The following is a 23,525-nucleotide window of genomic DNA, read 5'->3' as shown; positions in this document are numbered from 1 at the left end:
AGTGGTCCACAGTAACTGCATATTCAACTGAAGAGAGTGAACGTAAGACTGAACCAGCGAAATAGAATTTTACGACTTTTGAGTAAAACATTCTTGATTTCTTTTTTTATTTTACTACGCTTTGTTTTCCCAATTTAAACATTTTACTTTCTTCTGAGTTGTTGATTGGTTCAGCAATTTGTTAAAATATTTTTCTTTTTTGTTTCTTTAAATGGAAACAAACTTTTCTTCCTCCTGACCCGTCTTGAATTGGAAATTTTTGGGAGTATTCTTATTTTGTGGCAGAAGGGTTATTTGTATAAGTTCAATAATACTTGTTGCATTAGATCAGAAATAGGAAATACTCATTATTGGACAGAGCATTGACTGGAATGTCATCCCTGAAGGTTAATCAGGAAACTATGGAACTAAGATGAATCTCAAGTAACCAACACTTTGATGCCAACTCTTAGAAAGATGGTCTGGCACCATTAATAGTTCTGCCTGGCAGAGAGGGTTAGAGAAAATACATGAAAGAATTTATAACATAAAATAACCTGGACTTTTCCAGCCCAGCATTGTCATCAGAAGAGATTGCAAAAGAGCAACCACACCAGAGGATTATCTTAAGAGACTTTGAAGGACAAAAAAGAGACTGATCTTTGCTACCAGATGGTATATCACAGAATACTTGGTAGGCAGTGCTGAATTGAAAAGATTTATGTGTGACTAGTATGCTGGGCATACTAGTCTACTACTTTTCAACAATTTGAGTAGTTGACATGTAAATAGTTTCTCAAAAATATTTAAAACCATACTGTCTCTGTTGTTATAGAGTCACAAACAAAATTATAAGAAATATTTTGAACATCTTTAAAATTCAGTATTCTGAAGTTTTGAAAGTTGTTTATTAACTGTCAAGGACTGTGGAATATGAACAAAAAATTGTTAATAATTATTTTATTTAACTTTATTCACTTATTTATTTTAATTTGAGAGAAACAGAGTTAGAGAAAGAGAGAGAGAGAGAGAAAGAAAGCAAGAAAGCAAGCCACCAGGTCCAGGACTTGAACCACAGTTGGCCATGTGGGAGTCCAGTGCCCTTAACCACCACACCACTTGCCAGCCCCGAGCAAAAATTTTTTGATAAGTAAATGTTTGTGGAAAAAATGTAAAAATAAATAAATGGGAAAAAATAAAATAAATTTAAAAAAGAAACAAGAGAATTTAGAAAGTCTTTCTAACTAAATAATTAAAATATGATAGCAATAGATTCTTGTGCAGCTGAAGAAATGCCTACAAGGACAGGTATAGCTTTAAATGCCTGTATTAGAAAAAAACATTCACAGTGAATGACCTGAGAATTTTCCCCTATGAGGCCAGAAAAGAAGCACAAAGTAAGTAGAAAAAGGAAATAGTAAAAGTAAGAGTAGAAAATCAATGTAATAGAAAAACTAATATGGGGGACCAGCATTTGGTGTAATGGCTATGTCGCTGGACTCCCATGTAGTCGACCGTGGTTCGAGTCCTAGACCCAGTGGCTTAAACTCATACTGGGCACATGTGCGTGCATGCCCAAGATCCCAAGAGGAGAATGGAGAAGAGATTGCGGCATGGCCATCCGCCCTGAGAGATAATTTCTCGCTTTCTGTCTCTCTCTTTCTGGCAAGCACATGTGCCCTATAGCAAAAACCTCTCAAAAAAAGTAATGTAGGAACCAGCAAATGGCATAATGGTTACATCACTGGACTCCCATGTAGTCGACCGCAGTTTGATTCCCAGATCCAGTAGCTTAAAACTCAAGAGCGCATGTGTAAGATTCCAAGAGGAGACCACAGAAAGGTATTTTTTAACATGCCCATCCCCCTTGGGGGGAGATCTATTTCTCACTGTCTGTTTCTGTCTCTCTGGTGAGCACATGTGCCCTATAGCAATAATCTCTCTTTAAAAACAAAATACCTAGTATAGCCAAAATTTGATTATTTGAAAACCATAAATTGAATACATCTTAGCTAGGCTGCTTAACACAGTGGGAGAGAGGAAAACAGAGAGAATACAAATTACAAATATCAGGAATACAGGAAGAATTATCACTGTAAATCACAGATACATTAAGAACTTATTAAGGAAAGATTATCGATAACTTAATTCAGTTATTTTGACAACTTAGATTTAATAAACAAATTTCTTGAAAAATTCTTATCAGGAGGAAACAGTATCTGAATAGATATGTATCTAGTAATGAAAGTAAATTTATCTCAAACACTTTCTCACAAAGGAAACTTGAGGGTCATACAGTTTCACTGGTGAATTATTTTCAAATGCTTAGGAAAAAAATATAACGCAATCCTTTTTCAGCGTTTGTGTGTGTGTGTGCATGCATGTAGGAAGGGGTGTTTTAGACAGGGCTGGTTGTGTCATGGTGTTCCTCCTGCCTCAGCCACCCTAACAGTTGCACATCACTCTCTCTGTCTTTTAAGGGTGTGGAATTCTCTCCTCCCATGTGGCCTCAGCCTGGCAAACAGTAACGTCTAGCATGTGCTTCCATGGTTGAGCCTAACACCAATCTTAAACAAACTACTTTAGAAAATAAAGAATGAAGGAACACTTCTCAGCTCATTTTTAAGATGCGGGCAACACCTAATGCTAAAACCATGCATGTGGATTGTACCATAAATAGTAATGTGCTTTTTACCATACATACAGGAAAGGTATTTGACAAAATGTAATGTTCATGGTAAAATCTTTCAACAAAATAATAGAAGGCAGCTTCCTCAATTTGATAAAAAGACATGCATGAAAAGTATGTACTTAGGAACCAGCAGTTAGCGTAATGGCTATGTCGCTTGACTCCCACGTAGTCGACCACAGTTCAAGTCCTGGACCCAGAGGCTTAAACTCATGCCAGGTGCATGTGCATGCCCAAGATCCCAAGAGGAGAATGGAGGAGAAGGGATTGTGGCGTGACCAATCCCCCCTGGGGAGTGATTTTTCGCTTTCTATCTCTTTCTTTCTGACAAGCGCACGCACCCTATAGCAAAAACCTCTCAAAAACAAAAAAGTACGTACTTAATGGTGATAGACTAAATGCTTTCCCATTTAACATCAGGACCAAGGTATGAATTTCTATTCTTGGAACCAGCAGATAGCATAATGGTTACATCTCTGGACTCCCATGTAGTCAAATGTGGTTTCAGTCCCAGACCCAGCGGCTTGAAACTCACACCAGGCATGTGACTCACATGCCTAAAATCCTGAGAAGAGAATGGAGGAGAAGGGATGGCAGCATGGCCATCCCTCCTTGGGGATGATTTCTCACTTTCTGTCTCTGTGTCTCTCCAGCGAGTGTACGTGCTCTACAGCAAAAACTATTAAAAAAAAATAAAAAGAATTTCTACTCTTACTATATTCATTTTATGCCCTGGTGTAATGTTAGTAGCAAAAAAAAAGACATTAAAAACTGGAAAGAATAATAAGTTAAGTTACATTTGAAGATTTTGTGTGTACAAGAAATCCAAATGAATCATCCAAAAAACTTCTAGAGTTAATAAGTACTTTTAGCTATATCTCAGCATACAAAGTCAATCTAGAACATCAGTTGTGTTGCTGTATGCTAGCACTGAACAAATGGAAAGTGAAATTAATGAAACAGTATAGTCATTGTGGTATAAAAAGCATAAAGCACCAAGGGATATATTTAACGAAGTATCGTATGACTTCAGCAGTGGGAACTATGAAACACTACAGAGAGATATCAAAGAAGATCTACGTAAGTAGAGATGGGTTCAAAAGTTTAACAGGAAATGTGTATTATGAAAAAGCTATGCATGTGTTTACTTTTTTTTTCTTTTTGCACCAAAATAAATTCACACCTTAATTGCATTTTTCTACATCGGTTTTAAGTCCCCTCTATGCCATGTTAATGAATTGGAGGACTCACTATCTCACTATCATTTAAGTGCTACTTCTTTCTAAATTGTATTGTAGATGTAGTACAGTTCCAGTCAGAATTCCAGCAGCCTTGTATAGACATTGACACAATTATTTGAAAATTCACTTGAAAAGGCAAAAGATTTTTTTTAAATGTACTGTTTTGCTATTTCTTGATCCTCATGGTTCAGCCTCCTCAGTAGCTAGGATTACAACACGTTCCACAGTTTCCAGCATTTTATAGGTTTTTGCCATAGAGCGCATACACTTGCGGGAGAGACAGTGAGAGGGAAAGTGAGAATCCACCCCCAGGGGTATGGCCATGCCACAGTTTGTTTTCTGTTCTCTTTCTGGGGTTTTGGGTATGCATGTGCATGCGCCTAGTGTGATTTTTAAGCCGCCAAGTCTGGGACTTGAACCACGGTCAGCCATGTGTGAGTTCATCACCTTAACCACCACACCACCTGTTGGCCCCCCACTATCAATGCCCCAGTTTTTTTTTTAAAGAATTACTCATTTCATTTTATTTATTCATTAATTTAATTTGACTAGAGAGAGATAGAAGAGGGGGAAAGTGAGAAACAAGCCACCAGGTCCAGGTCTCAAATCATGGTCAACCATGTGGGAGTGTCCAGTGCCTTAACCACCACACCACCTGCAGGCCTCCACAATGTCCAACATTTTCAGATGGACCAGAAATCAAACATGAGCCTCCTATATGGCCTCAGCCTGCCAAGTAGCAGCATCTACCAGCATGTTCTACTTGGCTGGCCCAAGAAGCCAAAACAGTCTTTCAATCTTCTTAAAAAATAAGAAAAGAGGCCTTCTGGGCTTCTTGTCGTGGTAATCCTGGACAGGCCTGGGCTTGGATTTGGGCCTGGGGCCGTGGGTGAGCTCTGACTTTGGCGCTCTCCAGGTGCTTGGCAAGCTCCCACTGGGCCGCAGTCGTCCTTCCTCCCTCCGGGGGCGTGCAGCCCGCCCGGTCTGTTTAGGAGCTCAAGCCTGGGACAGTGATGTGCATTCCATGTGTCATCATTCCAGTTCTGCTCTGGATCTACACAAAGTTCCTGGAGCCATGCATATACCCTCAGATCTCCCCTTGTGTTAGTCATATGTGGTCTAAAAAAACTGTACAAGAATTCATTGATAAAAATAAAGGCAAAGTAGACTGTAGGGATGCAGACATAAATGGATTACCCACAAAAGGACCAATAGAAGTCTCTGATAAACAGAAAGACTAACATACTTTCCCAAAGGGTCTCATTGTTCCTAAAATGGACCTGACTATCTGAAACACCTTCGTAATTGCCTCTGACCTTTTTCCCTGAGACTAGAATTTGGGATAGGTAGTCTGGATATTTACCTGATACTGAGCAGGCAGTACATGGTATTTATATTTAGATGTATTTAGTTCTATTTAATGACCTCATTCCTGAGTTCTCTTTTCATTAAAGTAGGTTTCATTTCTGTTATTTCCATTTTAATTATATGAATGAACAGAAGGTTTGTAACAGTAAAAATAAAATAAAATAAAAATAAGAAAAGAACTACTTAACTCAACTTCAAGACTTACTATCAAGCAGTACTAATGAAGGCAATGTGGTACTTATATAAAGACTGACAAAGAAACTAAGGACGAAATACAGAATTTTAAAAGGGACACATATGAGTATGACAAATGATGTTTGATAAGAGCACCACAACAATCCAAAGATAAAAGAAAACATATCAAGCTGGAGAAACTGTGTATCTGTATGGGGGAAAAAACCTTTAACCCTTACCTGCATAATACACAAACGTAAATGTGAGATGAATCATTGACCGAAATATGAAAGTTAAAATAATGAAACTGTTTGAGGCAAAAAGGAGAACAGAACCTCAAGGAGAACAAAAATTTCTTAGACCTGGGAAGCATAAAATATGATTGTAAACTTGATGATTTAATCAGGATTTAAAAACATGCTCAAACACCATCAATGCGTGGTAATAAAGGCACTAGACTCCCACACGTCCGACTGTGGTTCAAGTCCCGGATCTGGCAGCTTGAGACTCGTGCTGGATATGTGTGCATGCATGCCTAAGATCCCAGGAAGAGAATGGAGGAAAAGGGATTGTGGCATGGCCATCCCCCCAAGGGGTGATTCCTCACTCTCCCTCTCATTGTCTCTCTTGGGCAAACTCATGTGCCCTATGGTGGGGAAAAACAAAACAAGCAAAAACCATCATCAAAAAAATGAAAAGAGCAGGGCCAGCCAGTGGCATGGTGGTTAAGGGAGCTAGACTCCCACATGGCTGACCACAGTTTAAGTCCCAGTCCTGCCAGCTTGCTTTCTCACTTTCCCTCTCTCTTCTCCCCGCCCCACATACTCTCTCTCTCTCTCTCTCTCTCTCTCTCTCTCTGTTACTCACTCACTTTGTTCCTCTGGTCAAATTAAAAATTAATTAATTAAATTTCTTTTTAAAAAAATAATAAACCACATTGGCATACTACTATATACCATCCAGAATAACTAAAATTAAAAATGTTGGCAAAGATGTGAAGCATCCTAAATTCTCACATTGCTAGTGAGGCTTTGAAATGCACAATTTCAGAATTGTTTGGCAGCTCATAAAATTACATAGTCATGGGTCGGCAGGTAGCATGGTGATTGAAACGCTGGATTCCCACATGGTGGAGCTGGTGGCCTGCTTTCTCACTTTTCCTTTTCCTCTCTATATTATTAAAAATAATGACAAAAAATAAAAATAAATAATTCTTTAAAAAAATAAAAATTACATATGCATCTATCCCATGACCCAGCAGCTTTACTCTTAGGTAGTTATCTAAGAGAAATGACAGTATTTTTCACCAAAAACTTTTATGAAGAATGTCTGGGGACTAGCAGTTAGCATAATGGCTAAGTTGCTGGACTCCCATGTAGCCAACCACAGTTCAAGTCCCAGACCTGGTGGCTTAAACTCATGCCGGGCGTGTGCGTGTGCGTGCCCAAGATCCCGAGAGGAGAATGGAGAAGGGATTGTGGCGTGGACATCTCCCCTGGGGGGTGATTTATCACTTTCAGTCTCTGCCTCTCTCTGACTTTCTGGCGAGTGCACGCCCCCTATAGCAAAAAAAAAAAAAGCTCTCCAAAAAAAAAAAGAAGAATGTCTGCAGAAGATGTATTCATACTAGCCTGAAACTGGAAACAACCCTGATATTCATTAACAGGATAAACGACCTCTGGTATGTTCAGACTACGGGTATATGAATACTACTCAGCAGAAAATGAAATGATCTAGTGATATATGCAGCATCCTAGAAGAATCTCAGTCATCTTATGCTGAGAGTGGCCAAATCTCATAAATACACAGTGCACAAGTACATTTATACAAACTTCTGTAGTAGGCAAAGCTTTCTTGCATTTATAAATTCTAATCAGTCGTTGCCTCTGAGAGGTTTTGACTGTGAAGGGACCCAAGGAAGAATTCTGGGGTAATGGGAATGTCTTAATGTGCATTCATCAAAGCCGATTGAGTAGTAATGTAAGATGTGAATGTTTTATGGTCTGCAAAGAGCACCTTTGTCTAAAAATAACATTTATCATAGTATCCAAGTAACTTTAGATACTTAGAAGTAAAAATTTCTTTAAAAGATATGCAAAGTCCCTGCAGGTGGCATAGTGGTTAAGATACTGGACTCTCCCTCACATGGCCAACCGGGATTGAAGTCCCAGACTCAGAGGCTTGAAAATCACAGTGGGCTCATGTGCATGCGTGCCTAAAATACCAAAAGTAGAATGGAGGAGAAGGAATTGTGGTGTGACCATCGCCCTGGGGATGATTTCTCACTTCCTCTCTCTCTGTCTCAATCACCTTATGGCAAAAACTTAGAAGAAAGAAAGATATGCAAGACCTCAACTCTGAAAACTATTAACTGTTGCTTAGAAATTTTTGAAAAGATCTCAGCCTATACAGAGATTTTAGGTTGTCAGAAAAGTCATGGTGTATTTTACTATGCAGAAATGCATTATGACCTTTCCAACAACCCGGTACAAAGAACTTAGAATCCACAGTCTTGAAAAGTAAAGAGCCAAGTTAGGAAGTTTATGCTGCCTGACTACAAAACTTAGTAAAAGTTGTGGTAATTAAACATTGCTGTCATATGGTGAGACTCAGATGATCTGGAAAGGAGTGCTCTAGACCAGGTGCTAGCAAACTTGGGGCCTAATGCCCTCACTGATTTCTCCTTTTCCCTCTTTCCCATTCTTCTTTCTTCCCTTCTTTCCTTTTTTTTTGGGGGGGGGTGCTTTTTATTGAACATAGTGATGTTCATTCATTCATACATTGTCAAGGACTCTCTTGCAATGTCAGAACTGAGTAATTAAAACAGAGACCACATGACCTGCAAAACTTGAATAATTTTTATTTTCTTTCAGTTTTGCTATAGGGCTCATTTGCTCACCAGGAAGAAAGAGAAAGAGGAATTAAGACATTACCTCCTAGGGGAGAAGGCCATGCCACATTCTTCTCTTGGATTTTGGGCAAGCAGCTCTTGTGCCTAGAGAGTTTTTTCAAGCCACAGGGTCTAGACTCCAACCAAAAAGTTGGCCATGTGGGATCCAGCTGCCTGTTAAGGTTACATCATGTGACTAACTGGCCTCAATAATTTCTCTTGTAGACGGTCTCACTATGTGATCGTGCCTCGGCCTCACAGCTGGGATTATAAGTGTGTACCACCACACTCGGCTCTTTTTAGATGGAGTCTCCCTATGTATCTCCCAGGCTGACCTCTAGCTCATAGTCTTCCTGCATCAGCCTTCAAGTCTTTAGGATTATAGATGCACACTACTGTGCCTGGCCTTTAGCTTGGTCAGGAAATAGAACTGGGGGTGGGTGAGGAATTACCCTCCAGGGGGGGATGGCCATACCACCACCCTTCTCCTCCATTCTCCTCTTGGTATTTTGTGTGCACGCACACATGTCCAGCATGATTTTCAAGCCACCAAGGTCAACAGTTGAACCGCATAGTCGGCCATTTCGGATCCAGCCGTTTAACCTCTACATCGGCTAACCCTCTATCTGATTTTGAACAGAATCATCCCTACTTTAGATAATGCATAATTCCCCATCAGAGTACTAAGTTGTTTTTTTGTTTTTGAGAGATTTTTGTTAAATGGTGAGTGTGCTCACCAGAGAGAAACTGAGAAATTATCCCCCAAGGGAATGGATGCACCATAATCCCTTCTCTTCCATTCTCCTCTCAGGATTTTGAGCACACATGCACATGCACCCTGTGTGAATTTTAAGCCTCTGGGCCCAGGACTCAAACTGCGGTCGACTATGTGGGAGTCCAGCAACGTAACCATTACACCATCTGCTGATCCGTGTTTTTTGTTTTTCTTTTACACAAGTGTATATTTTTGACCAGAGAATCAGGGGTTTTTATACGTAGCCAGTTTTACACTGGCCTGTAGTTTCCCAAAGGGAATTAAAGCTAGTTTTGTTTTTTGTTTTAGATTTTTGCCATAGAGTGTGTGCATGTGCTCACCAGAGAGAAACCAAGAGAGGAAAAGTGAGAAATCACCCTCCGCCCCTGGGGTTGGCCATGCTGCAATGCCTTCTTCACTATCCTCCTCTTGGAATTTTTGGCATGTATGCACATGGCCTGATGTTATTTTCTTTCTTCTTTTTTTTAAAAAAAAAAAATTCATTTATGCATTCATTCATTTATAATTTGGCCAGAAAGGGACAGAGTGAGAGTGAGGGGGGGTGGGGGCCAGGGGTGTGAGAAAGCAAGCTACCAGGTCCAGAACTCTAACCACAGTCAGCCATGTGGGAGTCCAGTGCCCTTAACCACCACGCCATCTGTTCCTCCTCCCCACACCCCCATTTTATCCCCCCTACACCCACGTGTTATTTTCAAGTCACTGGGCCTGGGATTTGATCTGTGGTCAGTCATGTGGGAGTCCAGTGCCTTAACCACCCTGCCATTGCTGGCCCTATCACTAATTGTTTTAAAAAGTAGTTCAGGGGTCCAGCAGGTGGCATAGTGGTTAAGGCACTGATCTCCCATATGTCCAACTGCTATTCAAGTTTCAGACCCTGTGGCTTAAAATTACGCTGGCCAGGTGTGTAAGTGCACCCAAAATCCTGAGAGGAGAATGGAGGAGAAGGGATTGCAGTGTGGCCAATCCCCCAGGGGATGATTTCTCATTTTCTCTGTGTCTCTTCATCGAGTGCATGTGCTCTATAGCAAAAATCTTTCTTACGAAAAAGAAACTGAAGAGAAAAAGGGCAGTTCAGATCTTTCTTTATGTAACAACAAACCTAATAGTAGGGACCTTAGCCTTGAGCTGAATAAGATACAGACTATTTTGAACAACAAGTTGATACTGTATTTCATTCTAAAATTTTAAAAGAGATCATAGTGAATTAAAACTTATTCACCGAAGAGCTTGCAAACATATAGTAAAGTAAGTTGCAACTCTATTATATGAAGAATGGCTGAAGGACTTAGTGATGTTTAGTGTTAAAAATTAGGACTCTGGGGCCAGCAAGTGGCATAGTGGTTACATTGCTGAACTTCCACATGACTGACTGTGGTTTAAGTCCTGAACTCAGTGGCTTGAAAAATCGTGTTGGGTGCGTGTGCGTGCATGCCCAAAATCCCAGGAAGAGAATGGTAGAGAAGGGATTGAGGTGTTGTCATCCCCCGTGGGGGGATGATTTCTCTTTTTCCCTCTAACCCCTCTCTCTCTCCCTCTTTCCAACAAGTGCACATGTCCTAAGACAAAAACCTCACATAGGATTCTGGTAACATGAAAAGCATCTTCAAATATTTGGAGCATAATTTGACTTTCTTTGTACTGTTCAAGGCTAGAATGTTTAGAAGTTAAGCAATCATCACTTCAACCTAATGTAAGAAGGATAGGGCCAGCAGGCAGTGCAGCAGTCATACAAGGCTCCGTGAGGTCGTCCCACCTGGGTTGAGTCCAGAGACCTCCCTGAGTACTCCATGCACCTGTGTACTCATCATCTGTGACCAGATGGGTGTTGATTGCAGTGTCAGTTCCCAGGGGATGATGTGTGTATGCGCCTGTGTGTGTGTGTGTCTGTCTCTCCCTCCCTCTGTCTGTTTCCTGTTCATGGAAGAAATGAATAAACTTAAAATGTGTGTGTGTGTGTGTGTGTGTGTGTGTGTGTGTGTGTGTGTATTGGATCATTCTCACAGTTAAGCTATTTGGAAGCTGTAACATTCAGTCTGGGCAGTTAGTGACTTCCCTCTCACTGGACATACTCAAACAGAGGTTAGACTCATTTGTTGCGATTTTATAATAGAGGGCTGAGCACTTGTTAATAGAAATAAAGACCCTAAAATGTTCATCAATTGTGTGAACTCCTTAGTGACAAGTAAAAGCTTTTCCAGGTGGTTTTGGTGATCTGAGATTGGACACCAGGAATTGCTAATGGTGGGACTAGCAGATGGTGTAATGGTTACATCACTGGACTCCCACATGGTCAATCACAGTTCGAGTCCCAGAACTGGAGGCTTGAAACGTATGTCCGTTGTGTGTGTGTGTTTGTGTGTGCCCACAATCCTGAGAGGAGAATGTAGAAGGCATTGCAGCATGGCCATACCCCATGGGGATGAGTTCTCATTTTCTGTGTCTTTGTCTCTCTAGGGAGCAAAAATCTCTCTGAAAGAAAGAAAGATGATTACTAATGGCACTAACCTATGTCTGTTTGAATTTTTATTCCAGTAGTACATAGTAGACTAAATGTATAAATACAGTCAGCAAGTAGTCAAATTGATACAGTGATCAGGTTTATAGACCCATTGGGTAGATTAATAATGATTAGTGCATATCAGACATTTAACCTTATGAGCATTATTGCATTTGATCCCTGTAGTACTCTATGAATTAAGTATTGTTGCTGCTGCTGGTGAAACTATTATTTCTCCTACCTGATGAACCATCATGATACCTGATGAACCTGAAGCTTCAAACACAATATAATTGGGACCCCAGTTAGCGTAGTGGCTGTGTCACTGGACTCCCATGTAGTCGACTGTGGTTTGAGTCCCGGAACCGGTGGCTTAAACTTATGCCGGGCTTGTGTGTGTGCCCAAGATCCGGAGAGGAGAATGGAAGAGAAGGGATTTCAGCATGTCCATCCCCCCTGGGGGGTGATTTCTCACTTTCTGTCTCTCTGTCTCTTTCTGGCAAGCATACACACCCTACAGCAAAAAGAAATCAAAACAAAAAAAAAGACAATGTAATTTACCCCAGATTTTATTGCTGATCAATGTGAGAAGGATAGTATTGAAGTCATGATGAGAGAATGATTGAACTAATGGACGAGGTGGTCTGTTTCAAAAAAAGGAAATGAAGCCATGATTAAACTTTGGGACTGGGGACCAGCAGGTGGCATGGCAATTAAGGCGCTGGATATTCCCACATGGCCAACCACAGTTCGAGTCCTGGACCTGGTGGCTTGCTTTCTCACTTTCTCTCTCTGTGTCTCTCTGTCACTCTCCCGCTCTCTCTCTCTCTCACTCTCTCTGTATAAGTCTTTCTCTCTCTGGTCAAATTAAGATAAGTGAATAAATAAATAAAATTAAATAAAGTTTATTAAAAAAACTTTGGGACTAGAATTAAAGGTATTAAAGGTAAAGCTATTAGATGTCATGAGAGGAAAGGACAGTTACAGTGAGTGATGAGGGAGTGGGAGTTGCTATAAGAATAGGAGGTAATGTCAGAGTTGAATATTAGATTTAATTTTAGAAATCGCATGGATCCTAGTGCTAACAACATCCTCTTTTTAATTTTTTTTAATTTGCTATAGGGCACATGTGCTCACCAGGGAGAGAGAGAGAGAGAGAGAGAAAGTGATAAAACAAGCCACTAGGTCCAGCATTTGAAGTTCATGGGGGACTTCAGCCCCTCAATCACCATGCCACCTGCTGGCCCACTGCATCCTCTTTTGAGGAGTAGCTTCTTAGATTAGTGATTGTCGAGTTGGTAGAATAATGAAGGTTAAGAAGATACATGACTGGGGAACCAGCAGTTAGCGTAATGGCTATGTTGCTGGACTCCCACGTAGTCGATCATGATTCGCATCCCAGACCCGGTGGCTTAAAACTCACACCAGGCGTGTGTGCGTGTGTGCCCAAGATTCCGAGAGGAGAAGGGATTGTGGCGTGACCATCGCCCCTGTGGGGGTGATTTCTCGCTTTCTGTCTCTATGTCTCTCTCTGTCTGTCTGGCGAGCGCACGCATCCTATAGCGAAAATCTATCCAAAAAAAAAAAAGATACATGACTGGCTCTTGGGTTGATGTTGAAGATACACCTCTTATGAGGTAGCGTGTGAGAGGACTGTATGCACAGTAGCTGGCACACTGTGGGCATTCAGAAAATTAATCTGAACCATGTGTTCTTGGGAAGGATGTGCTATAAGGGTAATGAGCTATCAGCTACCTGTAGAGTGATCTTCTGGGCCTGATGGATGGTTTGGAACATAGGTAAAATCTTCGGTTGTCAGAAAAGCCATGATGCATTTTTGCATACAAAGACATAGAAAAAAATACAACATGACTTTCTGACAACCCAATAAATTGTTTTGTGGGAGAAAAGTCTCATCTTGAAGTATCAGGCAACAGATCATTTAAATTTACTCTTTCCGTTAAAGGCCAGAGAGCTAGATAATGCAGGTGTTATTTGGCAAAGAAAAAAAATAAAAACTTCATCATTTCTTTGTTCCTAAAAACTGATAATTATGCTTTTGGTGAAACTTAGTGCTCTTGGGAGCATTGTTTCATAAAGTCATTTTTATTGTTTTGTAAATGTATTTCAGGAGAAAAGAGCATATTAAATGAGTGAAAAATATAAGTATGGTAAAATTTCTCTTTGCTACTGATAATTAAAGAAGATTGAGACTTAAACTGCTAGATTTTCATGTTTTAGCAATTTAATAGAACATAGGTAGTTCATTTTCTTCTTTAAGCCAGAAAGATTGGGCTGATTGCGTTGGCAGGATGTATTTGATGGATGACTGTCATTATCTTCTCAAACCTGCATGACACTTTAAGTGTAGACAATGATAATTAAATTTTCAAGAGACCATGTTGAGATGATAAGATTTGGGACTTATAAAAAAAAAAAAAACAGCATAACAGTTGGCTAGTGGTGGCTGGCATGTTTTTATTGACCCAGGAAAATATTAGAAGCATCTCAGGTTTTCTTTCACTTTGTTTCCCCCTCCTCCTACCCTAAATTAATATATTGTCCAAAGTGTTGGTAATGACTTGGAACTATTCAGGTTGCACAAAGCATTTAATGAAATCTTGTCTTAGACAAAACACTAGAGAGGATCATAATTAATGTCTCATTTTCTGCCAGTTGCTATTGATTACTCATTCAAGATCCCTTTGTTCTGAGAATGGTAACAACTGTAGTTTGCATCACTATCTAATGAGATTCTCAGGATAGAATTCTTTAACAACACTCTGATAATTGCTTACATATCCCTGAAATTTCAATGTAAATGAATTTGCATCATAATACAATTATTTCACAAATGTCAGTGTTGTACACATTTGAAATTTATTACACTCTGTTTTTAATCATTTGTAGGAAATTAATAGAAGATTGATATACTACTAAAGCCCAGCATTTATTTTTGCTCTGATTCCCTCCCAGATTTTTATTTGATTTGGTTGTGACTTGGAGTGAAAGGCTTGTCACTTTTTGTTCCTCTGTCATAATCTCCAAAACTGCAGAAGTATTTACAGCTAAACTGTGCTTTGACTTTTTTTTTAATTAAAAGAAAAATCACAAATATAGTAACACTGTACCAGTTTTGCTCTTTGAATAATGATGTCACTTCTTTCCGTGACAGAAGAAACAACATGGTACTACAGCATAAAGATTCAGCTGAGAATCTAACAGCTTATATCCTCTATTTTATCATTATTGTGCTTTATACCTTTTCTAACTTCAGCACGACCCCTTTGCAAAAAGACAAATCTCTTACACAACTGTTTGCCTTTATATGTTAAAAAAAAAACACTATATACCATTTCAGCAGTAAGATATGCATGAAATTAAAGAAGTCTGTAGAATGTACACAGCAGAGATTCCAGGGAGTCCATATAAATATTTAACATTTTTTTAGTTATGTGACTATAACATTAGGCACTCAGTATCTTATTTTTCTAGAAAACAAAGATAAGGACTTAATACTTAAAACATTTGAATCATAAAGTGATGCTAATACTTTTTTACATGGGGTTAATTAGGGACTTATTTACTCTGCCGTTATGGATGGATATCAAAGTATTTTTAGTATGGGGTTTCAGCCAGGCCATTTAATGATAAAAAGCAGTTCTGAGAAAGCAAGCCTGTGATCAAGACTTCAGAAGTTTCCCCTTCTAAGAATAAAGAATACCCAAATTAATGCAGCATGAATATAATTAACAAGAGTTTATATTAGTAGGTGATATGGGCCAAACCCACCACTTAATTCTTTTCTTTCTCTTTTGGTCAGTATTACCACCACAGCTTATGCTGAATAGCTTCTTTAAGTTCATGTTTTTTGACAGTGAGGATATCACTTGGATGTGAGAAGGGAGAAAAATGTTAAAATTTATAAATATATATATGTGTGTGTGTGTGTGTGTGTGTGTGTGTGTTAACTATATATATAAATTACCTAGGCTATTAAATTATATATATATTAGGCCATTGGGAAAGTCATGGCATATTTTTCTATGTTTTTCTATTCAAAAATATGTTATGACTTTCCCAACAACCCTGTGCGTGCGTGTGTGTGTGTGTGTATGTGTGTATGTGTGTGTGTATTCACATAGACTATTACAGCTTCTTATAAAGAAATGGTAACTTTGTTTGCTATAGGCTACAGTTTTATAAAATATAATTCAAAATGTAACTTACTGTAGGTTTTATTATAATAATCTATAACCATTAATTATAATAATCTATAACCATTAATTATTATTTAGTATTAGATACTTTTTCACAAATGAGGTTCTAGTTGACTATAAAAAAATATTCATTTCTACGAATTTGTTAAATAAGTCCTGTGTTGTTATTGAATGCTAACTCTGTCTTGACTAAGACAGCTGAGTAGAATGAAACTGCTTTGTCTAGTTCTGTATCCTCTGGGATATTTATATTCTTTTTGTGTAAGATACCTCCAGGACAAGATCAGTGGTGGTCAATAGTGCTTCTCATTTGTTTTAGGCAGGCAGGAAAATCAATAATATGAGCCAGTACCCGGTTTTATTTTAGGAGAAATAAAATAGTTTGCTTTGTGTGCCTTAGTGTTACCTAAATATTTGAAGATTCTGATCAAGAGAAAATGTATGATTTGGTTAATAGAAAAACATAAAAATATTAGACTTTTATAATTTAACCCTTGTTTTTTTGTTATATTTTCCACTGGTTTCTTGGGTGATATTTGTATGTCTAATTCTCATGGAGAAAACCTCCTCTTGAACAGCTCATATTTCTTACAGTGCTGCGTAGCTCATTTGAGTTGATAGGTTAAATAAAATACGATCTTTTGTTCTGAAAAAGATAAAATGTATTCTACATTTACTTTTCTTTAATCATGCATTGCAATATACATTAAACAAGGGGGAACTTTATTTCTACTATGAGGACACCTGTGCGTGGAGTACAACCTGTATCTTTTTGGTAATAACATTCACTATGAAACAAGAAAAGCCATTTCCTATCCAGATCTCACATTTGTCCGTAACAAGTAGAGAGAAAGTTTTATTAACACTAAAATTGGTAAAAATTGGGAAAGAATGGGGAAAATTGGGGGAGAAAAAAACATTTTCCCTCAACAAAATTTTTTTTCTTTTTCTTCCTTTATTATTATACATATTTAAAATCTGAATTTAGCTTTGGGATTATAATCCACAAATTTATTTATAAATCAGTTTTTTTTTTAATTTAACCATCTGAAAAATAGTAATTAGATTCTTGGTCTGTTGTGGAAATTTTGTTGTGTTGAAGAGAGTTTTCATTTTCCTAAGACAGATTCAAATTAGGGTTCTACTATGTGTTAGCCACATAACACGTAAAATCTCTGTAACACTTAATAAGATTGTTGTAAATACTGAGATGGTACGTTTGAAAACGCAGTAGTGGGATAGGAAGGTGGCGTGGTTGAGGGCACTGGACTCCCACATGGCCGACTGTGGTTCCAGTCCCAGACGTGGTGGCTTGCTTTCTCACTTTCCCTCTCTTTCTCTCTCTCTTTGTCTCTCACTCTGTCCCTCTCTGGTCAAATTAAAATAAATAAATAAAGCTAAATAAAGTTTTTCTTTTTTACCACAAACCCACAGAAAAGGTAAAAGAATAGTACAGTGAGCATCTTTGTGCTCTTCATCAAGAGTCAGTAGTTAACATTTCACTGTACTTGTATATACACATTTCAGTCAGTGTGTGTGTGTTTGTGTGGTACGTGTGCTTTATGTGGCTTTGCATACTTTGAATCATTTGAGAATAATTTGACAGTTTTCTGTTTATTCTTGCTGTGGATTGATACAGCTTGAATCTGTCACATCTCTCTTTGGATTACCCTCTAATTGTCATCCCTCTCTCCAGGGGTCTGTCACTTCTGCCCCTATTCACTTTCCTGTTTCCCACATCCTAACTTAACCATAACCACTGGGAGTTGTAACTCGCCCAGTTTGGATACAGGACAGACGAGGTCTCCTGAAACCTCAGGTCACCTTCTTAGGATAAAGAGCTTGTACCTAGGAAACAGAATAAAATCATCACTCATCATCTTTCTTTTCTCTTCCTTCCCTTGTTATTTATTTGTGATATTTAGAATGTGTTGATTTCTGGGGCAAGGAAAAAAATGAAACGAGTTTTTTTGTTTAACTTGGGCCAATAACCATGCTATATACTTTACTCTAAAACCTTTGTTACTTCCCCCAGCAACTCTACGAGCTATTAGTAATATACCCTTTACAGGAGAGGAAATAGACTCATTAATGTTAGGTAATTGGCCCAAGACCAAAATACATGGTTTCAGGACATCAGTACTTTTGTAGATGTTCAGTCCACTCTTAAAAATATAAGAAATGCACTTTCTTGTTCACTATTTAGATTATTACAAACTTGTATTAGTCCTTATTGGGACTATTATTTGACTACTTTGAAGAAATAAAGTCACTGGCTAAATTTTATTCATCTGTAAGTTTATCTCCCTTTACCTTATTACTTAAGCAGGCAGACTTTTCTTCATCATCTTTTTTTTTCTTTTCCTTCCTCCTCCAGCTTTATTGAAATAGTTTAAAATTACATTTCTATTTTCTACAACTTCAGTTGCTTTTTCCATCTGACTTTTAAAAACTGATTACAGCAAATAAAACACAGTTGTCTAAGTGGTATAGTATACAAAAATAACACCTTGATTTCTGTCTTCACCATCTTCTAAACTCACTTCTTTGTCCCTCCATTGAGGCATTAGACTTGGTGTCAAAAAATAGTTTTGAAAAAGGGGCAAGATAATAAATTTAGGCTTTGAAGACCATATATTCTCTATTGGAACATTAAACTCTTCCATTGGAGCATAAATGACAGGCCCAATTGGGCCTTGTAGGCTATAGTTTATTGACCTTTAATAAAAAGCATTGTCTCAGTTCCTGTAAGAATTCATACACCAGGAATTGTTGTAGGGTCACTGTTAGGAGAGAGATGGATGTCCTTCTCTTCTCCTGTATTGGTTTATGTTTGTGTAATGACTTTCCTTCATATGTGCCTTCTACATGAGAAATTCCATATCAATGAAAGATATCAGTGAAAGTCAGTTAGGCATTGAGCAAGTAACATCCTGTTGAAAGATCAGTGATGTTTAAAGGAAAACTTCAAGGTACATGACCCCTGCCCTCAAGCATGTGGTATTAATGTGTTCCATCTAGCAGAATATAAGCCATAGTCTGATCTTGCTATTTGAGGAATGTTGAGTGCACCTAGCACAGGCAAAATGAAAGAAGGAAAGAAATGCAAAGCAGATGTGACGCTGAAAACTTCAGTATAACATCTATGGAAGCCCTAAATGATACCTTGATCACACCTCTCACATAGATAGCATTATCAACAGAGCATAGCTCATGATGTGTTATATAAATGTGTATTATTTACATTTGTATTGATCGTGTCTCCCTTTTATTTTTCTTCTGGAGATTATTTTAAGAGTGACTGTTTCTTTTTTGTGTTTGATAACACATCTTTTTCTCTATCTGCTGCATGTCCTTATCTGTTGTAATTTGTGCAATTAATGTTAAATAACTGCATTGATAGTATGTAATGTTTGCATGTGCATATCCTATTGTCTGTTGATTTAAACCATCTTCTCTCCACTTTTTTCTTTTAAAAAGAATATTTGTGTGTGTATGTGTATGTACACTTTATCCAAAGAACAGATTATCTTTTGAGGAATCTGAACAAATCCTGTTGTTTAATTATGAGTATTTCTAAAAGCTTTAATTACCTTTAGCTATTCAGTACACTGATTGCTTCATGTATGCTCTAGCATTGTTGAGTAAGCTTTAAAGTAACTGAAACATCAAATGAAAATGGAAAGACCATATAGCAAAACTTAAAAGATGTGTCAAAAGCCATGGTAAGAGGGAAGTTTATAGTTGTGAGTGCCTTCTTTAAGAGATGCAAGCTCAGGACAGCCTGTGGCATTGTGTTTAAGGTGGCTGAATCCCATATAGCTGAATATGAGATTCAAGTGCCAGACCTGGCACCTTGAGAAACATGCCAGGTACATGTGCATGCATGCCCAAACTCCCAAAGGAGGAAAAAATGGAAAAGAAGGGATTTTAGCATAACCATTTCCCAGGGAAGTGCTTTCTCCTCCCTCCAGCCTCCCTCTCCTCCAAGTCATTATGCCCTTTGGCAAAAAAAAAAAAAAAAAAAAAAAAAAAGCTGTCAGTGACCAAAATTTAAATCTTAAGCAACTTAAAAAGAACAAACTAAACTGAAACCAGCAAGAAAATGAAATAATAAACATTAGAACAAAAATAGAGAGTAAATGACAATAGAAAGATTCACCAACTCATAAGTTGGTTCTTTGAAAAGATCAACAAAATTGACAAACCTTGAGTTAGACCAAGGAAAAAAAGAACACAAGAATCAGATTACTAAAACCACAAATGAAAATGGGGAACATTGTATTACTGACCTTAAAGAACTAAAAATCATTATTCTTTAAAATAATGTGAACAATTGTCTGTTAATAGATTAGATAATCTAAGTGAAATGAACAAATTTCTAGAGAAATAAAATTTCCAGAAGAAGTAAAAAATCTGAGCAGAGCTAAAACAACTAAAGTAATAGATTCAGTAATAAAAGTCCTTCCAATAAAGTGAGCCACTGGGCCAATTGTTTTCACTAGTGACTCCTACCAAATATTTAAAGATGAAATAATGTCAATCATTCAATACTGGTGTCAAGCCAGTATTGTCCTGACGCCAAAACCAGACAAAGATACCACAAGAAAAAGAACTAGTACCCTAATATCTTTTTTGAATATTGATATAAAAGTCCTCTACATAATACTAGCAAACTTAATCCAGCAATGTATTAAAATGATTATATACTGTGACTAAGCGGGTTTTATTCCAGGAATGTAAGTACTTTAACATATAAAAACTGATCATGTATGTGATCAATTAATAGAATGAAGGGAGGGACCAGCAGATGGTATAATGGTTATGTCTCTGGACTTCCACATAGACAACTGCAGTTTGAGTCCCAGACATGTCGGCCTAATGTGGGGTGCATGTGCGTGCGTGCCCAAGACCCTGAAAGGAGAATGGAGGAGAAGGGATTGCTGCATGACCATTCCCCCTGGGGGGTGGTTTCTTGCTTTCTATCTCTGTCTTTTTTTCTTTTTCTATGGTGAGCACACGCACCTTAAAACGAAAAAAAATCTCTCTAAAAAAATCAATAGACTGGAACCAGCAGTTAGCGTAATGGCTGTGTCGCTGGATTCCCACGTAGTCGACTGCAGTTCGCATCCCGGACCCAGTGGCTTAGAACTCATGCCGGGGGGGTGTGCATGTGTGCCCAAGATCCTGAGAGGAGAATGGAGGAGAAGGGATTTCGGCGTGACCATCCCCCCGGGGGGTGATTTCTTGTTTTCTGTCCCTATGTCTCTCTCTGTCTGTCTGGTAAGCGCACACACCCTATAGCGAAAACCTCTCAAAAAAAATCAATAGACTGAATGGGGGGAAAATCTCATGCTCATTTGGATTGATGCAGAAAAGAATATGGCAAAATTCAACACCCTTTCATGATTTAGTAAGCTAGGAATAGAAGGGAACTGTCTTAATTTGATAAAAGTCACTTATGAAAAACCCACAGGTAATAGCATAACATGATGAGGCAAAAGTCTTCTCCCTAAGATCAGGAACAAGACAAAGCTGTCTGCCTTCACCACTATAGTCAACACCGTACTGGAAGTTGGGAACAGCAGGTGGCATAGTCATTGAGGTGCTAGACTCCCACATGGTTGGCTGCAGTTCAAGTCCTAGGTCCAGTGGCATGAAACTCATGCCAGGTGTGTGTGTGTGTGATCAAAATCCTGAGAGGAGAATGGAAAAGAAGGGATTGAGGTGTGACCATCCCTCCAGGGAGTGATTTCTTGCTTTCTGTCTCTGTGGAGTGCATGGACCCAATAACAAAAATCTTTCTCGGGCCCAGCAGTTGGCGTAATGACTGTGTCGCTGCACTCCCATGTAGTCGACCACGGTTCGAGTCCCAGAACCAATGACTTAAATTGATGCTGGGCGTGTGTGCATGTGTGCCCAAGATCCTAGGAGGAGAATGGAGAAGGGATTGTGGCGTGGCCATTTCCTCCCTGGGGGGTGATTTCCTGCTTTCTGTCTCTCTCTGTCTCTCTGGCAAGCACATGTGCCCTATAACAAAATCCTCTCCAAAAAAAAAACCTTTCTCAAAAAAAAAAATTTTCAAAAAAATTTTGTACTGGAATTTATAGCCAGAGTAGGTAGGCAAGAAAAAGAAATAGAAGGCATCAGAATTTGAAAGGAAATAAAATTACTCCTTTTTGCAAATGATTTTTTTACATTATTTTTTTTTATTTAACTTTATTTGTTCATTTATTTTAATTTGACCAGAGAGAGAAAATGAGAAAGCAAGCTGCCAGGTCTAGGACTTGAACCATGGTCGGCTATATGGGAGTCCAGTGCCCTTAACCACCATGTCACCTGCCAGCCCCGCAAATTATATTATGTATAGAAAATCCTAAGGAATTCACAGTAGGTCTGTTAGAGTTAAAAAATGAATTTAGAGAAGCCAATAGTTAAGACTCTGTATTCCCACATGACCAACCGCAGTTCAAGTTGAAGTTCTGGACCCAGCAATTTAAATCACACCAGGTGAGTGTGCATGCCTGATAGAATCTCAAGAGAATGTAGAAAAGGGATTGTGGCATGGCCATCCACCCTGGGGGGGTGATTTCTCACTTTGCCACTTTGTGTCTCTCTGATAAGCACATGAGCTCCATGGCAAAATCCTTAACAAAAAAATTAAACTAAATATATATAAAGTTGCTGTATATAAGATTAAGTTGGTTGTATTTCTATTCACTTAGCAATAAACAAAACAAAAACTTAAAGATTTTTTATTATCCATTTATATTAGCTTCCAAAAGAATAAAATACCTATGAATAAATTTACACATTATATAAGGCACAGGAAACTGAAGCATTGCCAACAGAAATTAAAGAAGACCTAAATAAGTGAAAACATATTCATTGTTCACCATTCGCAAGAGTTAGTATTGTTATGAAAATTCTTTCGAAAACACTGTTCAGATTTAGTACAATTTCTGTCAAAATCCCAATACCGTCCTTTTGAGGAAAAGTAAAAGCTAACCCTCAAATTTATATGGAATTCCAAGAGACTTCAAATAGCTAAACAATACTGAAAAAGAACAAAGATGAAATATTTACCCTTTCCAATTTTAAAACTTATTACAAAGCAACAGTAATCAAAACAGTTTGGTCTGGCATTAGGCAGTCATAAAGACCAATGAGGTAAATTTGAGAATCCAGAAATAAATATCTAAAGTCAACTGATTTTCAACAAGGATGGCAAGACCAGTAAATAGGAAAATAGTATTCTCCTTAAAATGGTACTGGGATAACTGGATATCCACATACAGAACAATGAAATTGACCTCTTCCTTGTACTGTACATTAAAAAAAAGTAGCTCAAAGTAGATCGAAACTAATTACAAGAGCTAAAATTTTAAAAACAGGAAGAAATATAGGGATTTATCTTCATGACCTTAGATTTGGCAGTGGCTTGTTAACAGATAAGACATTAAAAGAATTACCAGCAAGAGAAAGACTTCATCAGAATTGAAGACTTTTGTGTGTCAAACATTATCAAGAAAGTGAAAAGAGGGGCCAGCAGATGGCATGGTAGTTGAGAGCACTGGAATCTGACATTGAGTCCCAGACCTGGCGGCTTGCTTTCTCGCTCACTCTCTCTCTCCCCCTACCCCTCTCCCCCTCCCTCCTTCCCTCCCTCTCTCTCCTCCTTCCCTTTCCTCT

General features: G+C 38.4%; 1 protein-coding gene and 1 pseudogene across 8 annotated transcripts in view; both read left to right on the top strand.

Annotated features, from left to right (window-relative positions):
* The window catches only part of TCF12 (transcription factor 12), a 479,077-nt gene that overhangs the window by 322,960 nt on the left and 132,592 nt on the right, over window positions 1–23,525 (top strand). The window lies entirely within an intron of this gene.
* Window positions 4,689–5,286, top strand: LOC102474734 (UPF0729 protein C18orf32 homolog pseudogene; annotated as a pseudogene).

The sequence above is a fragment of the Tupaia chinensis genome, unplaced genomic scaffold, assembly GCF_000334495.1.
Source record: "Tupaia chinensis unplaced genomic scaffold, TupChi_1.0 Scaffold000063_1, whole genome shotgun sequence".
Lineage (NCBI taxonomy): Eukaryota > Metazoa > Chordata > Mammalia > Scandentia > Tupaiidae > Tupaia > Tupaia belangeri.
Note: the sequence above shows the minus strand (reverse complement) of the source record. Positions and strands in the feature narration are given on the sequence as shown.